The following is a 22,374-nucleotide window of genomic DNA, read 5'->3' as shown; positions in this document are numbered from 1 at the left end:
GGATTCCCAACTTAATAGCAGCACAATTCACTATAGCAAGATTATGGAATCAGCCTAGATGTCCTTCAATAGATGAATGGATAAAAAAAAATGTGGCATTTATACACAATGGAGTATTACTCTGCATTAAAAAATGACAAAATCATAGAATTTGGAGGGAAATGGATGGCATTAGAGCAGATTATGCTAAGTGAAGCTAGTCAATCTTTAAAAAACAAATACCAAACGACCCCTTTGATATAAGGGGAGTAAACAAGGACAGGGTAGGGACGAAGAGCTTGAGAAGAAGGTTTACATTAAACAGGGATGAGAGGTGGGAGGGAAAGGGAGTGAGAAGGGAAATCGCATGGAAATGGAAGGCGATCCTCAGGGTTATACAAAATGATATATAAGAGGAAAGGAGGGGTAAGACAAGATAATATAAATGGAAGAAATGATTTACAGTAGAAGGGGTAGAGAGAGAAAAGGGGAGGGGAGAGGAGGGGAGGGGGGATAGTAGAGAATAGGACTGACAGCAGAATACATCAGACACTAGAAAGGCAATATGTCAATCAATGGAAGGGTAACTGATGTGATACAGCAATCTGTATACGGGGTAAAGTTGGGAGTTCATAACCCGCTTGAATCAAACTGTGAAATATGATGTATTAAGAACTATGTAATGTTTTGAACGGCCAACAATAAAAAAAAAAGAAAAAAAAAAGAAGTGAAATGAAAAAAAAAAGAAAACAAGCCATCTCAAGGATGGCAAGGTACTCTAAGCTAGAGAGGATAGCAAATGGGAACCACAGAACAGAGGTCAAGGACAGACTTCCTGCAGGTCACCAAGGATCAGACAAGGTCATTGAGAACTGACAGTGACTTCCCACACCTCCTGGATCAACTCCACGACCACCACGGCCTGCCCCGTTGATATTAGGCAATGATGCTTCTGAGTCCCACCACATTTGCTATAGCTCCTTACTACTCTGCTTCTGACTTGAGGCCAAGTTTAGACTCCTAGAGTATCCCTGTCAGAAAAATGTTTCTAGAATACTCGGCAGCAGCTCCTAGTACCCGTCAGGTAGTTCTGAGCCCTTGTGCATTCCCTTCTAGCAGATAAAATGCACCTTTGGGTTCACAGACCCTAGCTCCTGCTGCTCAGCCCTGGAGGGACATATTTTGGCAACTGACTATTGTGCACAAAAGGCCTCCACTTGGGTATTATTGTCGAGTGGCTGTCACAATTTGTTCCTTATGCCACAGACAGGAAGGGAACTTCTCCAATGACACCAAAAGAGCAGTACTCCTTACTTGCTTTGTGAGCGTCAGGCTGAGTCCCTGGCCGTAGGACTCTATCAGGCAGAAAGGAGGACCGCAGCACTTGAGCCGCCCCTGCTGCAGGACGGCCACATGGTCACTGAGCATCTCAGCTTCATCCAGGTGGTGGGTTGTGAAGATGATCGTGCGACCTAGGTCCAAGCACAGGCACATCAGAATCAACGTGACAAAGGCTCTGAGGAAGACCATCTCTTCTTCCTCAGAGAATGGTAGGTCCTTGACACAATTGAAAGGCAGCCACCAATTTTAAGCAGAAAAAAATTGAAATGCATAGTGTGGAAAAGACCTAGCCAAGGGCCCTTTGTAAATTAAAAACTCTTTAACTATGTATTCTACAGTTTCCCCAAAGGTCATGACTGCTGTTTTTATAAATCCTCCAACCCCTTCTGGATGCAGTTGGGGGAGCCAGCCACTCTGCCTGGTCCTAATGGTGAAACTGAGGTACAAAACGCAAAGTCCCTTTGCCAAAACATCATTCCTTAAGACTTACAGGCAGATAGCCACATGAATGTAAAGAAGACACAGAAATGTTTAAAAAGCTGGATGAGCATCTTTCTCTTCTCTGATCTGATCTTCTGTGGGCTATAGCCGACGGAAGGGCTACTGTGTAAGAAAACCACAAGCTCTAGGTTAAATCATAGAATAATCTTTAAAAATGACTATGTCTAAATTGTCCTGGCATATATGGGTACCTTTAGGGATCAGGGATGACAGAACCATGTGGACTCATTCATCTGGGCCTTTTCAGAAGGTGAAACCATCCTGACAGCCCAGACAGGGAACACTGTTTCAATGCTTAGCTCACGTGTATCCTCCATGAGTTCTAGCATCTTGTAAAATTTTACTACCTTTCCTTGGGAGAAAAAGGCACCAGCTTTCCTCAGAAGAGCAGAGACCAGGGAAGCTAAAGGTAAAGTTTATTTCAGTAACATAAAGAGAAGCTGTTCTGACTTTTAGTTTCTACTTCCCTCATTGGCTTACATTGAGCCCCATCGAACTGTTCTATCAAGTAGAACAAATGTATTGATTGATTCTGATTGCAAAAGCAAACTTTCAAAGAGATAAGGCTGAAGATGTTTTTAACCCTATTTGATTTTATATTTTTCAATAGAGAGGAAGGATTAAAAGACTATGCCTCTAATTCATTTTATAAAATCCATCTTTAAAGAAAGCACGAAATATAGACCCAAGAACAGCAGGGAGGAGGGCCCATGGGGACTAGCTCTTGCTATAGATGTGTTCTAAAGACCAGGGACCATTTCATTGCCCCTAAGTCCTTTGATGCTAAGAAAATGTGCTCGACTCCTGGCCTGGGATCAGAGGCAGGTTAGTTTCTTTGATTATAGGTATCATGCAGTTCAGATATATCCCCATACAATGAGGTAGTCTAAAAATAGAAGTCCACTGGAATCTAAATTTCCAAATGAGAAAGAGAAAGTAGAATGGTGGTTGCTAGGGGCTGAAGAGATGGAAAGAGGAACAGGAAGATTTGGCTAAAGGTATAAAGTTTCAATTATGCAAGATGAATGAATTCTGGAGATCTATTGCACAGCATGATGACTATGGTTAATAATAATGCATTGTATACATGAAATTAGAACTTAAATGTTCTCAACACACACACACACACACACACACACACACACACACTAAAGTTTATGAGGCAACAGACCTGTTAATTAGCTTGACATAATTACTTCATGATATATGCATTTATGAAAACATTATGCTGTATACAACAAAAACATACAATCTGCATTGTCATATATACCTTAGTAAAGCTGGGATTGTAAATAAATAACAGATAAATTTTCAATAAACTTAAAACAGTCACAGATGTTTGAGCCATGATGGTCCCTTACTGCTGTTAGGGCAAGTTGAGAAAAACCCTAAATCTCAAAGGACAATATTAATACTCTGTTTTTCCCCCAAGAGACTCTTTCATTGTTTCTCTCCCTAATTTAGATGACATACTCTACCTCTTTTCTTCCAAAATCTGTAATTCCCACATTTACTTTCTATCATCTATTTTAATAATAACAATGACAGCCTGTCATGGATCCAGTACCCACATAGTAGGTACTGAGTTATGCACTTTTACATATTGCACATTTACCTCTTGCAAAATCCTATGTGATGATATAATTGTCTCAATTTGCAAATTAGATAACTGAAGCTCAGAGGAATCTGACCATTTTTTCCAGGATCATATAGCATATAAAAACCAAGTATCAAATCCAGTACAAGGATTTAGTTGTGATATGCCAATCTGTTCTGGTATCCTTTGCTTCTTAATGGATCTTTATATGAGAAGCACAAAAGCAATGGCACCAGGGCTGATCAGGAGTTCACATTGTTCTCGACTAAGTAGGAAATACACACGTGAAATTCCCCATAGATTGAGCTCCCAGTGTACTGGTGTTCTGATGGAAGAATCTCTTCCTACTCAGCAGGTACCATTCATTTTTGTGCAGTGTTGGATCAATCTCACAGAGCTCTTATCAGTTACCTGAAGGTTTGGGGCTGTTTCTAGAAATGGTTATACATTTTGATTTTTGAAAATGTATTTTTCTATCAGTAACTGCCTAACTAATCAACCTAACTAACTAATCTTAGACCCTATTGGTTTTGCACTTCAATCAATACAAGGACAATTCCAAAGAAGTCTTCCAAAGACAAAAGAAAAAAAAAGTGAGAAAATAATATCTAATTTATAACAAAAGAATTTGAAGAAATCTGTCTTTTAGACTTACACTGTATCTGGTTTTCTGTCTAAAGTAACCTTTCTGTTCACTACTAAAATGTTCTGTCAGCTAGACCTTTAAGCATCCATCTCTGATTTTTAAAATAAACAAGAGTAGTGGGCTTTTGGTATTTCATTCACACAACAAGTTACAGTGCAGAGGCAGTGTAATCTTCTTGTCTATCTCTCATCCTTCTTATGTATCAGTCCACACTTACAGTGAAAGGGAAATTGTTATTACCAATCTAAATTAGAGTCATCTCAAAATGTAATCAGTTTCTCTAAGTGACATTCTGTGACTTGCACAAAAAGTTCACATTTCTTCATTTCTGCCCTTTACATTTATCCCCAAAGCCCATTAGGGCAAATGGAATAAGAAGCCTTTGCAAAGGATTGGGATCTTTGCATGCAATGTGGTCAGCCTCCTCTGGTCTCTGGGAGACCACCTGTTGCTGTCCCCCTCCCTGTCTTAGTGTCTGTGGGTTGAGCAGCAACCCAAAAGGGTCGGGTCTCAAAGTACAGAGTGCTCCCGGACTCTTTCCACCTTGACTAGATCCTACTGGCTTCACATCCCTAAATCTAACCCAGACTTCCAGCCAGCCAGCTTCAAGTCCACCCCCTACACCACTCTTCCATGGAAGCATCTTTAGCAAGCTCTCCTCAGTATGGAAGCCCATGGGTGTGAGACTACCCCCTGGGTCCCAGCATTCCATTCAGTCTCATGAACTTTGATGTGGCTTCACCCAGATTGAGGAGCCACGTGGAGCACACTTTTTCATGAATTGTCCAGCCCAAGCCCAAGCCCAAGCCCAAGCCTAGAATCGTGGGGGGGGGCACATTTGTTTGCTTGTTATCCCTGATCCCTTCTCTGTCCTCTCTTTCTAAATTTCCCCTAAAATTGTGGGACAGGAACAGGATAATTCCTTTATGCCCCATTTGAATTACCCTTCTCCCTTCTCATCTCACCCTATGGCAGGCCTTAAGTGATAGACTGGAGCCTCTATTCTAAGACAGAATTCAATATTCTGAGCCTCTTTGGTTCTGGATGGTTAAAAAAACAAGAAAAAAGGAAAAAAAAAAAAGAAAGGTCCTTTCTTATCATTGCTTTTATTTTCCTTCAGTAACCAATCCCCCAGGATTCAGGCCAAGACTGAGAAAGACATTGTGCTCATAAAAACAAAAGCAAAAATTTAAAAAGACAGTGTGTAAGATCATGTATTAATCTTGCTTCTGAAGCTTCTAAACTTATTCACCAGCACCAAGATATGTTTCACTATTGCCCATGTTTCTTTCCAAACAAGAATGTTTCTATACAAAATACTGTAGCAATGCTTCCGAGATGTCAGGGCTACACAAAGAACCAGAAGTTGGACATTAGTAACTACCCATCCAAAGCTCTCCACTGAAAATAAGAAATAATGGAGATGAGAAACATGGACCCTCTAAGTCAGTAACATGAGTTTCCCCTTTCATGCAGTGAATTTTCTCCCTATTTGTGAGCCCTTCACATGCCCAACTCTCCATACCTCAGTTTCCTCATCTGAGGAAAGAAGGTGTGGGGCTGGAGTTGTGGCTCAGTGGTAGAGCACTTGCCTGGCATGTGTGAGGCACTGGGTTCGATTCTTGGCACCACATATAAACAAATAAATAAATGAAGGTCTATGAATAACTAATAACATTTTTTTAAAAAAGAAAGAAAAGCAAGTGCTAAGGTTTGTATCTTAAATGTCCCCCAAAGGCTCATGTGTTAAAGTCTTGGTCCCCAGTCTGTGCCATTATTGGGAGGTGGTAAAATCTGTGGGAGATAGCACCTGGTGGAAGGAAGTTGGGTCCCTGGGAACATTCTCCTGAAGGGGATGCCAGGACCCTGGTCCCTTCATGTCTCCCTCATTGCTTTTTAGCCACATGGTAAAACATCTTGCTTCACTACATGCTCCCACCATGAGGAACTGTACTACAATAGGCCCAAAGAAATAGAGCCAACCAACCATGGACAGAAACCTCTGAAACCATAAGGCCAGATAAATCTTTGCCCCTTGTATAGATCATCTCAGGTATTTTCCACAGCCTCAGAAGACCCACACAGGACAGTTGATCCTAGATGATCTTTAATGTCTTCTTTAATCACCCATGCATCCACAGTGAAACACAATATGGATAAAGACAATTTCAACTGAAATCATGTATGATAACGCTCATTGCAAGTTGCATTGCTAATACTGAGAGGACAAATTACAAAGTAAGCATTCTGAGTACTACAGAGCTATGATCAAACATATCTTAAAATCACCTGAAGATTTTATTTGTTCCAGAAAGAATAAGACGTCCTTATTGTGGCTGGGCATGGTAGTGCACACCTGTAATCTCAGCAGCTCCAGAGGCTGAGGCAATAGGATTGCAAGTTCAAAGCCAGCCTCAGCAACTTAGCAAGGCCCTAAGCAACTCGGGCAAGACCCTGTCTCTAAATAAAATATTTTAAAAGGGCTGGGGATGTGGCTCAGTGATTCAGTACTCCTGGGTTCAATCCTCAGTACCTCCCCCCGCAAAAAGATATATTGTTATTGTGAAGTGACTTGATTCTCACATATAATAGCTATTCTTTCCCTGTGCCACAACATTGTGGGGAGACAAAGTGGAACAAGGCTCAGGTCCTACCTTCCCGATACTTGAGCAGAATGTCCCAGAGGCTGCGTCGGGAGCAAGGATCCACCCCACTTGTAGGCTCATCCAGAACCACTGTCCTCGATGTGCCCATGAAAGCAATGCCAATCGAGAGCTTCCTCTTCAGGCCTCCAGAGAGAGTTTGGGTTTGTTTGTGCTGATGCTGAATTAGCCCCACATCCTTGAGAGTTCTGAAACAAGAAGAAAGGCTTCACTCTTCTCTCCAACACTTGAAAGCTTTGCTCTGAATTCCACTCCACCTATGAGGACTATGGTGACTGAGATATTTATAAAACACAGGTACATCAAAAAGGCTTGGATGATACATGTGCATAGGAGTCTTTACAGAGTAGCATTGTCCTTCCACGTGGGCGGATGACAGCACACCCCTTTGTTATCTGTGATGCTGGTCAACAGTGTCTGCCAAGTAAGGTGACTATAAAATACTTTATCTCCTCCCTGGAGAAGCCTCTCCATTTCATTGAGACATCCTGCCAAGGGAAGACCAACATTCCCTCAATATGGTCGAATGGTTGAAGCATCAGTGTGGTCAGAAGAAGAAGAGCTCCAGAGCTCACTTGACAAGGCCTTTAACTCTCTGGACCACTAGGTACTCAAATTGTATCTCCCTGATTTCCTAAATAATTAGGAAGTCCAAGGACAAGCCACTTACAAAATATAAATCCTCAATTTCCATTAATATAGAAATAAGCCTCTTATTCTCTCAGGGATTTTTCATTCTTAAGAGTTCCAGAAAATTTCAGATACCTAGACCAAAGACTTCCCTGTGTGAAGCTTTACCCTCCATGTCTATGGCTCCACCATCTTTTCTCACAAATAACTGCCATCATTATACTTACCATCATTATACTCTGTTAAGTCCACAGGAAGAGACCTACTCCTACCTCATCACCTGTTTGAAGTCTCACTCCTTGTTCAAGACCCAGCTTAAATCATGCCTCCCTGAAACCTTCCCCTGGACATTCAAACCAAGTGGGTCTGATACCCTAAGCTTCAGAGTTTCTTATCACTTTCTGATAGCCAACAACTGAAGGGCCTCTCTGAACTCAGGAAGACTGTCAGACTACACAGGCGCTGTAGAATCACAGAGGTTCCACATAATCTTGAGATTCAGCAAGAGTCGGGTTTGGAAACCTTCCAGAATACTAAGCAAAGCACTGAGTGAGTCCCAAGAACTTGCTTGCCTGATGACTAAGTAAATTTTTCATGTCTGCTTTATTATTTATATATTTTCTATCCTAACATTGAAAGAGCTGTAGCCAGCTTCTTAGTGTCTAGTTTTCAGTCTATGCATTTATATTTAGTTCAAGTTCAGAGTGTACTTTCTGCTGGTTAAATCTCAACCTAAACTTTTGGAAGTAACATATGCACCTGCTTTCTGTGTTACCCACTGTTGACAACATCCAAGTTAGAAACAGGAAGATGAATGATTCAGTTTTAGCAGGAAACTGCTGGACCCTATAGTCTACCAACATGTTCCCATCTGGGTGATTCCAATACAGCAGTGGATGTGACTCTCCCAAGCTCAGTCTGGACCCAGTAATCAGAGATCAGTCAGTAGAGAAGACAGACAAGAAATATATATCAATAAATTATCAAATACTCTTGAACACGCATGTTCTGATTATATTTCTACATTAAACCACCCCTCTTTTTTTTATTGACACAGCTCAGAATGTCTATACTACCTTTTTGTATAGGCAGACCTGCAGTGCTGCCTCACTTTACACCCCAAAGAGGCCAAAATCCCACCTTCTCATTATTCTTGGCCTTGTGATTCAGAAGTGGTTTTGACTCTGAGACACTCTAACCTCTACCTGTGGGTCTGTCACAGCACATTCCCTGTACAGGTGCCAGGCAAGGTGTTAAGTGATGGCACTGTGCTTCTGTAATGGAATGCATCCAAACAGGCTGAGGTTTGCTTTCTCTTATCCCTTAGGCAACTGGCTAGCATCAGTCTGTTTTACTCTGTGAATTTGCTTGTTTTTGATGGAAATCTGCTTTTCCAATACATTTTGAACTTTAACATATTAAAATATTTTATGGTCAAAATTACTCATCATTTTTTTCTTAGTTGGTAAAACCAAGAGTAATAGACAGTAACAATGAGGTAGAGAGAATAAGTATGAGTCTATTTTATTTGTGTGCATTTTATAAATTCTTTCAAGACTGCTCAATGCTATCTATAGGTGCTGGGTGTTTATGATGTACATTTGAGAATAGGGGCAGCAACAAAGCATAATTCCTTCTCTACGAGATCAGCATCCTATGAAGACATCATATATACATACCCAACTAGAACACAAGGAGAATAAACACAGTGCTATGGGTAACCCACAAGAGACTGTGAGTTATTGGTCTTGAGAAGTCCAGCTTGAAGTACAAGTTTCTATTCACATCAAAGTGTAGTAGAATTTAATCATGGGTTTGAAGAATGTCATTTATTCAATTTATAAAATTATAACTTTTTAAATGTTAAAAAACTTTTAGCACTTATCCTGGTTAATCATAATTAACATTTATTACACATGCATTCTATGCCAGGTTTTGTTTTAACTGCTTTGTGCATATAAATAAATATATTCTACAGAACTTTCCAAAGGTTTTATTGTTGAAACCATATAATATTTGGGAAACCAAAGGTAGAGAGTGTATATATTGCAAAAAGATTTCTAAGCAAATGTCAGAGCTGGATTTAAACCTAGCAATCTAAAGCCAGACTGAGCCATTATAGCCTACTGGCATCCACTGGGTCACTGTGACACCCATCAGACATAGCTGTTAATGATCCCACTCTTGAAATGGACTATAGTACTTTCCCAAAGATATTATGCTTATTTTCCCAGAACAAAGTATGGAGCCTGATGACTTAATTTGTACCCATGGTATATCCATTAATATCAACGGAGGTCTAGGACTTGACTTGTTCTCCAGGAAAGGATACATTCCTAGGACTTTAAGTCACAAGGTATTGTCTGGAGAGACTAAAACATTGCCTCAGGAGCCATTTCCATTTCATTGGTTTCTGATTGTGGTTCAGCTACTTTGATCAAATTTAAAGATTAGAGAAATATTATGGTTTGGATCTGCAATGTCCTCAAGAAAGTTCATGTGTTGAAAGCATGGTCCCCAAAACAGCAAGGTTCAAGGGGGTGGGGGGAGTTAGGACATGACTGGATAGTAAGGGTTGTAATCTCATTGGATTAATCATCTTGTGGATTAATGATTTGAATGGATTAACAGGGGGGTAACTAAAGGCAAGTAGGGTGTGGCTGAAGGAGGTAGGTCACTAGTAGCATTGCCTTGGGAAGTATATCTTTCCCTGTTTCCTTTCTCTGTTTTTTCCTCCTTTCCCACTGCCATGCCCTTCCGCCATGATGTTCTGCTTCACAATTGGTTGACCAACTGCATGGTTCTGGGCCCAGAACCATTCAGTGGCTCTACCATGTACTGAGGCCTCTGAAATTATAAGCCAGAATAAATATTTTCTCTTTTAAGTTGTTCTTGTCAGATACTTTAGCTACAGCAATGAAAAGCTGATTAACACAAGCAGAAAACAATCTGCAAACATTGGTCATATTTTTACTTGATAATTTTTCTTAAAAAATCCAAGGTCATAGAGTGGCTAGTATTTTTTTTAAATTATTGATCAGACACATACCAAAAAGAAGCAAATACTTCCTGCAAATTTATTTATTTATTTATTTATTTATATTAATATAATGTGATTTTATTAAATTCATTCCATTTATCCTCTCCTTTCCCTTCCTTCCGCCCTCTCATTCTCTTACATGAATTCCACTGATTTTCCCTTTATCTTAATGATATCTGATCCCCTCCCCCATTGCCTTCTTTCCCTTATTTTGCTAATTGAAATTTCAAATTTCTTCTCAAAACAACATGAAAACTCTCTAATTGAGAATATTGCTAAACAGTAGGAAAATAAGGAAAGGACTTTCTCTCATATTATCTACTAGAGACCCTGTTTCAGAGGTTTCACTTCAGGCATCCATTCATTTATTCAGCAAACGTTTACTAAACCCCCACAATGTGTGGTGCCTGCCATCTACTTGGCTAGAGAAACGAATTGAATCTTATTTATAGTTTTAAAAAATATATGTGAAGAAATATAAGAAAGTATAGTAAAATATGAGAAAGGTAATAGTAAAGCCCCACACATTGTGGGAACTTTCAATCTAGTGAAGAGCATTCTCCATTCACCTTCACCAGTCCCAATGACTCACGACCAAGGTAGACCCTAGACCTTGTCTTTCCAGCTACCATAGTTCCTCCAGTGTCTCAATTCTGTGAATTCTTTTCTGATCACATGTATATTTAAAACCCCTCTCTCTACTCAGCAATGACTTACTCCACCAAAAATCAATTTTTCATTTTTCCTCTTCATTTAAAGTCCTTCCTCCCCTCAATTCCAAGTTTCTAAGTCCATGGCCATCAATATAATAACTTCTTTGCATGCACCCTTAACCCTGAAAAATGTTGAAGCTAAACACAGGCTCCCTTTACCTCCTGCTAACTTACCTGAACCAACTGTGCTTGCAGGAGAGCCAACTGCCAGCTCTTCTTCTAGGACCCTTTCCCTGTCCTCTATAGGCAGTGTTCCACCAAGCCTCTAGTGCATCCAAATCACCCATTCTCTGTTGAACCACTCTCAGCAATGTACAGATATGTTACTGTGAGTTGTGTCTTTGAAGCATCCTTTTTTTGACTTCAATTTTCCATTCTGGTATCATCCTATTTATTTTCTCCCTTTTGCCAAAAAATTCCTGGGAAAATTTTTACCAACTTTTTATTGCTACCAACTTTCTCCCCAATTTTCTCCTTCTCTTTTCTCTTTAATTGACTTGAGTAAGACTTTCACCCCTAGCACATTACTGACATCGCTTTTCTGGAGGTTACCAAAGACGTCTGCATGCTAGCCCAAAGGTCACTTCTCAGTCTTCCTCGTAATTGGCCTGCAACAGCACTGGTACACTGATCTTCCTCCTCCTCAATGGGCCTAGTCCACTCTTTTGTCTTCCTCCTTCTTTCTTGGTTTCTCTTGCCTTTTTAACTTGTTCCTCCTCATCTGTCCATGACTGTGTCAGTGTGTCCAGGCTCTGCTCTGGACACAATGACACTGTGTCCTCTCTTTGCTCTACTTGCACATATGCCCTCATTGATCTTGTTACTACCTCCAACCTGAGTTCCATGGTGTAGGCCAGAACTCTAAAGGGTAACATTAACCATATAACATCTCATTGATTCAAAACCCTGACATGTTCCTCTCTTGACTATTTATCTTCTCCAGGCCAAAATAAAGGCCAAAAAATTTAACAACATGTCTCTTGACAAACATTCACTCTAAAGCTTCTTCGAGGGATGCCACTCTCTTGAGCTCACATTTTAATTAAGCTAGACATTATGGAAAACAAGGGGTGCTACAGGACACTAATAAGGAGCATGTTGGCTCTAAATCCAATGTTTTCAGTTTTCCCTCCCTCTAATTGAGAACTACTGTCCTAGAACATGATCTCATTCTGATTGCATTTGCAAAATTGGCTTTGTTGCCAGGTAACATGCTGTGCATTGATAACCATTAAGGTTGCCTGGTACCCAAATAAGATGAAGCCAATGTAGCATTGTTAGGTGCATGATTTAAACCGCCAATCACGATCACTGTAGAGTTGACTATAGCCCAGGGTAGGCACAATATTTTAAATTAAAATAAGTGACCTGTGACTTTTAATATAAGAAATTTGGTTGTACGTAACTAATTTGTTATTTTGTAATATGTAGACCATACAATGTCTAGTCATTTCTTATTAAGTATATACTCAAATTTAAGACAGGCTTACATAGTAAAAAGTGAACATTTTTTCCTGTACATTCAAGAGTGCATTGCCATTTACACTATAACTATTCGTACTCACTTTCTGAAGACATCATAGGTATGAACAATCCCACTGTACAGTAGAGAATGCCTTCCTCATGTGCCAACAAGGTGAATTTTAAGAGGGGAAAAGGGTCAGACATGGTGGCACACACCTGTAATCCCAGTGGCTCAGGAGGCTGAGGCAGGAGGAAAAGCCCTAAGCAATTTAGCAAGACTCTATCTCAAAATTTAAAAACATAAAAAGGGCTAGGGCTAGGGATGTGGCTCGGTGGTTAAGCACTGGATAAGTGGTTAAGTTAAAACTAGTACAGCAAAGTATTTCTGGAGAAGCAGTTTGCCACCTTCCAGTGTTATTCTATAATCACTAACAAATCATCTTTATTTCCCAAACCACTGGAACTTACTAAGAAATATCCATTTTGAGTCAAGGGAACACCACCAGAGATGTGCTGGAGAATACCCTTTCCCTTACCTGGCACTTCTCAAGAGGCTCCCATCTTTCATGCTACAGCCAAGAAACCATCCCAAAGGAAAGGCAGCAGAATGCACCTGGCATCCGAGAGTCTTGGTCATACCCACATTGCCTGTATGAACTGCATGGCCCGATCGCCCTGAGCTTCAGTTTCCTCATGTATAAACTGAAGACAGCCCTCCCTGCCTCGCAGGGAAGAAACACTACTATGAGACCACACATGTGGTCACTCTCAGCACAGGTCACTTTAGCACTTCCTTCCAGAGACATGCTAAGGGATCCCACCAGCCTTCCCCTTCCTCAAATTTCTTCTGCTCACTTCTGCAAAGCATATGTTCTCCCACCAACTCAATCCACCACCTTCTCTTCCCTGGATCTCTGTCATAGCTGCCTAAGAACCCTATCTTTTAGTCCATGCCTCACAATCCTCTTTGTTCCAACCCAGGTTATTCTCCTCAGTCTGACAGTGCGATTTACATTCTTGCGCCTGGTCTCAGATGTACTGTCAGTGCTCCTTCCATCTGTACTGTGGCATCTGCTATAGTGTAGCAAGACCTACCTTCCAGATCTGAAGCCAAGCACAATCCCCTGCTCTTTAACACCTGTAAGTGCACTATACAGTTCTAACTCCTTGCTGTGACTAACACGGTTCTTTACAACCAGTTCTCCTGCTTGCTTCTGTGTTATTTTTATTTTAGGACACCCCTGGGAACCCTTAGCTCCAGACACATAAAATTCCTCCAGCAGCTTACCCACACTTTCCCACATTTGCTCAGCTCTTCCCCACTTCAAAGACATAACAGATCAAATGCAGTGCCTTCCCTGGAAAGCCTTCCCTGATATTCCCAGTATCCGTGGGTATCTTAATTCTATGGTTGAGAACCATTTGCTAAATGTCTTCCTCCCATAAACACAGGCGTAGCTGATTTTTTAACGTGTCTCTTTCTACACTCTTCACTTACAGAACTAGGCAAAGACAGGAGGAGTGAAGAGACTACTGTTTACTAACTTGTTGACTTGCTGCTGTAGCTCCTTCTGGGTCCACCCTGGTGCCTTTATGGAAGCAAAGAGTAGGAGATGTTCCCGGACGGTGAGATTGGCAAATAGTACGTCCTGCTGTGGACACACCCCTAGCTCCATCCTGACCCTGGACAAGTCTGTCTGCAGATTCTTGCCATTGATGATGATGGCCCCAGAAGTGGGAGGGTAGAGCCCTGTCAACATGGATCTGCCAGAGAAAACAAATTAGCATGGATCAAAGTGATGCTGAGACTCTGAACATTGATGATCCAATCAACTCCCAGGTGAAATGCACATTTGATGAAGAACCAACAGTTTCTACATCTGCAGCTAAAAGTTCTGAGGAGGTTCAGGGGACATTGGTTGATTAATCTTGGAAATGTGAGCATATGATCATGTCTATACCCCCATATGGATCACTGTGATCATAGAGCACTAAAGTTGTATCAGACTTTCAGATGGAAAATCCAACTTTATTTGTATAATAAAGGAGCCAAGCTAAAGAAATAACATATTTTCCTCGTAACTGAGCATAAGCAAACAGAAATGTCAACCTAGATTTCCAACCTGTGGCCAGTCCTCCTCCTGCTCTCACCAGACTATTTGTCCCTATCAAATCCATAAGAGTTGAGTGATCCATTACCCAATACTCACTTATCTGACTTCACCAAGCTGAGGATTGCCTAGTTCTGCTTCCTTGTTTCAATTGTTTCCTTATTTATAAAATGTTAAGAATTCACCTATATTAGGACTATGAAATATACTCCTAAGTATTTATGCAAGAGAAATTAAAACATGGTTATATGAAGGTATTTACATGAATATTCATAGCAGCTTTGTTCGCAACCACTAAAAACTGGGAACAGACTCAATTGTCATCAACAGATGAAAACATGACCAAACTGTGGAGTCTCCATACAATGGAATACCACCCATCAATCATAAGACCAAGCTGCTGATAGACTGCAACCAGGCGTGAATGGGCTAAGAAAAAAAAAAAACCAGGCACAATTCCATGTGTAACAGATTCTAGAATAATTTATGGGGACATAAGATAATGTCTGTGTTCCCATGTAATACACTGTGAACACAGACCATTCTTGCAGATGGAAATCCAACTTTACTCTTACAGAGGAGAAGTCAGTATCCTTAGAAGTTGGTTCCACAACTCCTCATGAATATTAAAACCCTCAGATGCTCAAATGCCTTATATAAAATGGAGTCTGAGGTAGGAGGATCATAAGTTCAAATCCAGCCTTGGTAACTTAGTGAGGCCCAAAGTAATTTAACAAAAACCTGTCTCAACATAAAATAAAAAGGACTGGGGATGTGGCTCAGTGTTTAAGCACCTCTGGGTTAAATCCCTAGTTAACCCCCCACTCCACTCCCCCCCAAAAAACACACAATGTAGTGTTTTCAAATAACCTATGCAACCCTCCCATATCATTTAAATCATCTCTAGATGACTTTAATACTTATACAATGTATATGGTGTATAAATATTTACCATATTATATTGTTTAGGAAATAATAACAAAAAGTCTGTACCTATTCAGTACTGAGGCATTTTTTTTCTCAATTTTTAAAAAAATTTTTTTAGTTGTAGATGGACACCATACCTTTATTTGTTTTTATTTTTATGTGTTGTCGGGGATTGGTCCCAGTGCCTCACGCATACTAGGCAAGCACTCTACCACTGAGCCATAACCCCCACCCTCTCAAATAATTTTGACCTGCTATTGGTTGAATCTGAGGGTGAGGAGCCCATGGACATGGGGAACCAACTATACATATTCTGTAGGAGTCTCCAAGAGGTTTGTTTTTAATGGTGAAGACTGAGCTTGTTAGTGGGCCTCTTGGATTCTCATTAAGCCCTGCTGTAAAGACAGGAGCACTGCACAGGACTGAAGATGCACTTCCCAGGTTCACTAGCTGCAGCCTAGTCAGCAAGCTTTAAATCTTCAGGGAACTCCAAATTTAATTCTCATCATTCTGTTAAACAAGCACACCAAGCTTTCCTGGGCAGAACTGTACATTAGTAAAAGCAAAATGTAGAATGCTAGCTTTGGGAATTATCTATGTAACTTGTGCTTCCCAATTTGCAAGCACTAAAAGAAGTCTCAGAGAGTTTTTTGGTTCTATTCCAATTTTTTTCTGAGATTTCTTCTCCCCCCTGTCAACATGGATTGAACCCAAGGTTGCTTAGTCACTAAACCATTAAGCCACATTCATGGCCCTTTTTATTTTTTATTTTGAGAAAGGGTCTCACTAAGTTGTTTAGGGCCTCAATAAGTTGCTGAGGCTGCTTTTGAACTTTCGGTCCTCCTGCCTTGGCCTCCTGAGTTCCTGGGATTGTAGGCAGTGACCAGCCCATATATAGATTCTGAAGCCTTGTATATATTAATTTTCTGTCTTTCATAATAAGCTTGAGGCAAAATCCTTTGTATTATCTTCATACTTTAGTCCTATATATTTAGTGACAAAAGGGATATGATTTGTTTTTAAGAGAAACCCGATAATTTCAGTGGGATAATCTTTAGCATACCACCTGTTCTACCGCCAGCTCAGAACTATGACTATTTGAATTTATTGTTTTTCCAGGGTCACATAATTGGATTATTTAATCAAATCTAGACCCCTGGACCCAATAACCAAATCTCAATAAAAAAGCAAACAAGAAGCAGAATATGAAAAAAAATAATTAAAATGATTTAAAAATTTGCAAATATAGTTCTGCTATTCAAAAAAGCAAAATTATCTTGCCCTCTAGAAAAAGAAAGTATCAAAGGATTTTCCAAAACTAAAGTAAAATATAATAAATTATTTGTAGGAAATACAAGAAGAAATATTTTTTAAAAAAATTCATCCACCGGAAATGGAGAAAATTTTACTGAGTGAAATAAACCAGATGTAGACTATCAAGGGTTGAACGTTTTCTCTCACAGGTGAAAGCCAGAACAAAATAATGAAAAGAAGGAAGCTGGGGAGGGGGTCAGAAAGCACAGAGATTATCAGGAAGATCAGTGAAGTAGAAGGAGAACTAGAAGGAGGGAAGAAGGAAGGGAAAGAAATATGAAAATGAATCTGACAGACTTGTGTTTATATATATATATATATATATATATATATATATATATATATTCACCTTTGTGTACATATGTAAAGTACCAGTCAAAAATAAATAAAGGAGTGAAAGGAAGATCAGTAGAGGAAGGAGAAAAAGGGGAGGGAAAAGGAAAGGAAAGAGGAGACGAAATGGGGATCAAAATCAAATTCTTTGTGCATATAATTTTGTCAAAAAGAATTCGAACATAATTATAATGATCTGATAAAAACATTAACAGATTGACTTGGTTAAAAAACAAAAACAAACAAACAAAAAAAACCCTCCATGCATCCCATCCTTCCTCAGAAGCTACTCTAGATCTAAAATGTAATTGGGTAATTGTGTGACATAGATCCACTCTGGGGAGAAGGCTCTGACTCTCTCCTGTGTCACTGAACTCTGAACTGGACTAAAAAAATACAAAGAAAAAAAAAAGAAAAAGAGTAAAAGAAATCAGACCTTCGGTGTCATGGGTAAACTAGTGTTTGTAAGAACAAAGGAAAGCAAATTGGGACGCACATGATGGTGGTTTTCCCTGCACCGTTGGTCCCCAGCAGTGCGGTGATTTGGCCTCTGTGAAAGGTGAGGGTGAGGTCTTGGACAGCCACCTTGTGACCCTCATGCTCCTTAGTCACAGACAGCAGGGTGACTCCTGGAGAGTCTCCTTCAAGCGCTCCTCTGCTTTGCGGTAATGACCCTGTGAGAAAGATGAAAATTCTTTCTGATATGATTTCAAAAGCCCCCCAAAAAACATTTACACTTATTGTTGCATTGTTTTCTTTAGAACTGAATTCTAATTCTGTGACATGCAAAGCAGTTCAAAAATCCGTATTCAAAGCAAAAAGAAAGTTACTTAATGGCAGAAATTAAGTGAAATCACAGATGACAGTTTTGAACCCTTATGAGAAATAATTTGTAGAAAATACAAAAATAAAGACACACGCATGTATTTCTTGATGGAGAGAAAAGAACAAGGCAGGTGAGTTACACACCAAAAGGACCATAAGAAATATTCTTCTTGATGAGAGTTGATAGGTATTGGTTAATCTATTCCAAATTTTCTAAAAGATTCATGTTTTACTAGTTTAATCAGAAAAAAAATTATTCCCAATATTAACTCATAGCATACAAACACCATGATGGTGTGGGAGACCAACCTTGCATGTGACTGAATCACACTCCCCGGCTGGGTGCTGAGCACTCAGTCACAGAAATGTGGCAGAGCTGTCCCCACCCTTCTTGGGTTTGAGGGGAATGGTGTCTGGTGCATGGGTGTGTCTTGCTGCAGCCCCATGGGTGTAGCTATGCTCACCTGTTCCTTTGTAATATTACCCCTTGCCCTGTTTAGGATAGAGTCTTCCATGGAAGTGCCTTGTATATGTCTCCTTCTCTTACTGTGCCCTTGTGTGTGGCCTACCTAGATGTCAGTCAACCTGCTGACAGTGGACATCATGAAGATAGACTCAGCCCCCTGAAACCTGACCCCTTGCCTCATTTGAATAGCTTCTCCTCAATAAAAGGGGTCAGCGCATGCTCTCTCTCTCTCTTCCTGCAGACCTTTAAGGTCAGAGGAGCCATCATAGCAACCCCAATGAAAAAGGTATTTGTGTCTCTTGTGTGGTTATTTTGTGCGGCCCAGTCAGCCCAGTTTACCTGGAGTGACCTCTGAGCCTTTTGGTCGTGAGAACAGAAACCCGGCATGATGGGAACTTACAACTCCATGGGTGGTGCACCCATCTGAGTGGTCCTTTTGTAGAAGTATCCATGTGTCTGGCCACAGGAATGGCTGTGACTAGAATACAGCCATATGAGAACAGTCCTGCCCTCATCTCCTTAGAGCAAGCAGTTTATCCTAAGAGCATTATCCATTGGTAAGTGGCATTGATATTCTCTCACAGAAACATGGAACAAGCTAGCATGTGTGAAATCACTTTGACATGTTTAAGTGCACCACACCTGGCAACTGCTTTGCTTTTATTTTATTTTTCAATGTCCTTCATTTTTGGACAAATGCTTCAGTTTTACCAAATTATTAGAGATGCACAAATATAAATGATACATAGAATACAGAGAGTGGGACTGCTCGGAATAATAAGTAATGTGAATATTCTGGGGTTCCTGGGCTCATGTGAACAAGATATGACCAGGGGACAGTGCCTTGCACTTTAGTCCTGCAGCTGTTTCTGAACCCAAGACAGTCTGAAAGTCAGTTTCTAACAATCAGTTCTAAGTTCTAAAGGCTCACTCAAAAGTGAAAATCAAAAATCAAACTGACCAGAATACAAATGCATCTAATGGTGCTACTCCTTACATACCTTGATTATCAAAGTTCCCATTGAAGAAGAACAAACTAGAACTTAGAGAGCGTCGCTGTTTCTCTACCAAGCCACATATACTCTTCCAATATGATGCAGTGAAGGGGAAATACCATGGTTTCCTTAAACCAAAAGTTCCTAAAAATTGAATTAACATGAATATAATTATTTTCTATGTAAATGAAGACTCCATAATAGAATACGTTTGCATATTTTCAATATGCATCCCATGCATAAACCAATGATATCCTGAATCAGTGTATTAGCTTTGAAGGAAGCCCTAAATCTCCTAAGGTCCAAGTCAGGGCCATCTGCTAGGACCCACTCACATCCAGTCCCACTAGGAGACTTTGAGAAGTGCTCAATAAACCTTTTTTTGAATAATTGTTGATTCTTCCCCAGAGTAAAGTCTCATCCCTGCCCCACTTTATTTCCTTATTGCTCATCTCATGCCGATCTTTGATGTTTGCATGGATTCCTGGATAAGAGGAGGAGCATAAAGTAAGTAACTGAAAGAATAAATCAATTAAAACTCTCACAAAGAGGAATAATTTATAATGCTAACATTTTCATATGAAATGTATCAACATTCTTCAAACGTATTCTTCAAATTCATTTCAGTCCATTTAACAGCCACTTTGCCCTCATTAGAAGTTGAAATGAAAGGGGATTTAATTATTAACACTTTTCAATTTTCTTTAATGCATCTATTCTAGCTTAAGTGTGATGAGTGCAACTAACCTAAAGGCCTAAATTCTACAAGTGATTGGAATACAAAAGGTTTATTCGAAGACTAGTTTTGCACTTTGACCACCAAGCAAAAGAGAAATATGCAAGGGTTTACATAGTCTAATCAGATTATTCAAAAAGATGGTCATATACTCCAAGGGGAACGATGGACCTATCATCTTTGGAAAAGGAAGGGAGTGTGTAGTCTTGTTATTGGGTCTAGTATGACCATTCACTGTGGGCTGACTTGTGTCCCCCAAAATCCACCATTGAAGCGCTAACCCTCAGGAGTTCAGAATGTGACTGCATTTGGAAAGATGATCTTTAAAGAAGTAATGAAGGCAAAAGGTGAGTCCTAATCCAACGAGACTGGTGCTTTATGAGAAGAGGAAATTGGAGATGAAGGACACAGGAAGAAGACAGCCATCTACAAGCCAAGGAGAGAGAAATCAACCCTGCTAACACATTTGTCTTCCAGTCTCCAGAGCTATGAGATGATAAATGGTTGTTATTTAAGGTACTCAGTCTGAGGTATTTTGTTACAGCTGACTGAGCAGACTATTGCAGGCAGGGTTCTCAAAGAGCCTAACAAACTAAGCATCATCCCTAGGTAGAAAGAGGATGAGTCCATCTGGGTAAGTAGTTCACATCATATAGCATTCCCCTGGCTCTCTCTGCTTTAAGTGCTGTCCAGAGTCTTTATCTGGATTAATTTACATGGTGCTGCAACCACAGATATAACATTACCACTTCTGTCTTCCTATCAGAAAGGAAGGGACAGCAAGGCTTGTCCAAAGACACAGAGTTGGTGCTCTTAGAAGCCACACAGTGGCTGGTCTCCCTTTTCATGCCTATCTGAGCACACAGGTACAAGGCAAGCAGATATTGACAAGTTCCTTCAAACAAGTTGCCCTTGCCTACAACAAGCAAAGTGATTCACCCCAGCCCTAGGACCCCAGTTGCTTTGACTGCCAATTGCAGAATAAGCCCTTGTTCACACACATGTGAACAATTCACATGTGGAAGTAAAAGGAGATAATAAATAAACAAACAAGTACATCAGGAAAATTTTTGTGCAAATGTTCATGAAGCAGCCCCTTTCCTGTGAAGGGGTATCCTAGGTGAGTGTGCAGTCACTGACATGGACAGTGTGGGTGGGCATCACCTTCACTATAGCAAATCCATAATAAGAATCAAACACTTTAGAATTGAGTTAGCAATCAAAATCCTCTGAATCTAGAAGACTAAATGATAAAAAAAATGGGTACCTACATCTGAGTGCAAACAAGATAACTGTAGTTTCATTTATAATGGGCAAAAGGCAAAAATTATTTAAACTTGCAAAGAGGAAGGTGCACGAAATTATTTCTTTCATTTGATGACATATTGAACAGCCTTTAACAATATTTTTAAAGATGTGGATAAATGCTTCTGATGATACTATCTTTTTAAAAAGAGAGAAATATATATACAATATGAACCCAGCTATGTGCAGAAAAGTATCTGAAAAAGAACAGAAAAGATATTATTAGCTCTGTTCAGTGAGATTGGAGATAATTGAATTTTTTTTCTGCTTATTCATAAATGCAAGTACTTTTAAAACATTTCATAATAAGCATAGATCCATCTGAAATATTACAATGAAAGTTTTTAGAATCAACAGGAAAAGAACAGTACCTCTGGCAACTGCTTTGCTTTGTATCTCTATGAAGATTCTAGAGGGGAAACTAGGTGCAATTTGCCTTTCCAAAGGAAGCAATCGAATATCTTCACGTTTGTTTTGCCACAAAAACAAGACCTCAGCTCTGCTTTACTTTAAGTGGAAGTTATGCAAAGACATTTTATGTTTCTCAATCTTTGGGCCATTACTGAAAGAGATGATCACCATACAGTATGTGGGCACACAAATGCACATTGATACGTACACACATGAACATAAGTGTAGATAAACAAGTACAACAATTTCAGGACTCATGACTCTCCTTTAATGGAACAAAAATGCTGTTTTTTATTGATCATGAACTCATTTACTCATTTGAGTTCTGGGAAATCCCACCACTCTCCAGCCCCACTCATGGTGGGGGATGCTTTGCT

At 39.9% G+C, this 22,374-nt stretch overlaps 1 pseudogene; it reads right to left on the bottom strand.

The window, feature by feature from the left end:
- Positions 1-22,374, bottom strand: part of LOC144368937 (ATP-binding cassette sub-family A member 13-like) — a 405,121-nt pseudogene that overhangs the window by 207,199 nt on the left and 175,548 nt on the right.

This window comes from Ictidomys tridecemlineatus, chromosome 12 (genome assembly GCF_052094955.1).
Source record: "Ictidomys tridecemlineatus isolate mIctTri1 chromosome 12, mIctTri1.hap1, whole genome shotgun sequence".
Taxonomy (NCBI): domain Eukaryota; kingdom Metazoa; phylum Chordata; class Mammalia; order Rodentia; family Sciuridae; genus Ictidomys; species Ictidomys tridecemlineatus.
Note: the sequence above shows the minus strand (reverse complement) of the source record. Positions and strands in the feature narration are given on the sequence as shown.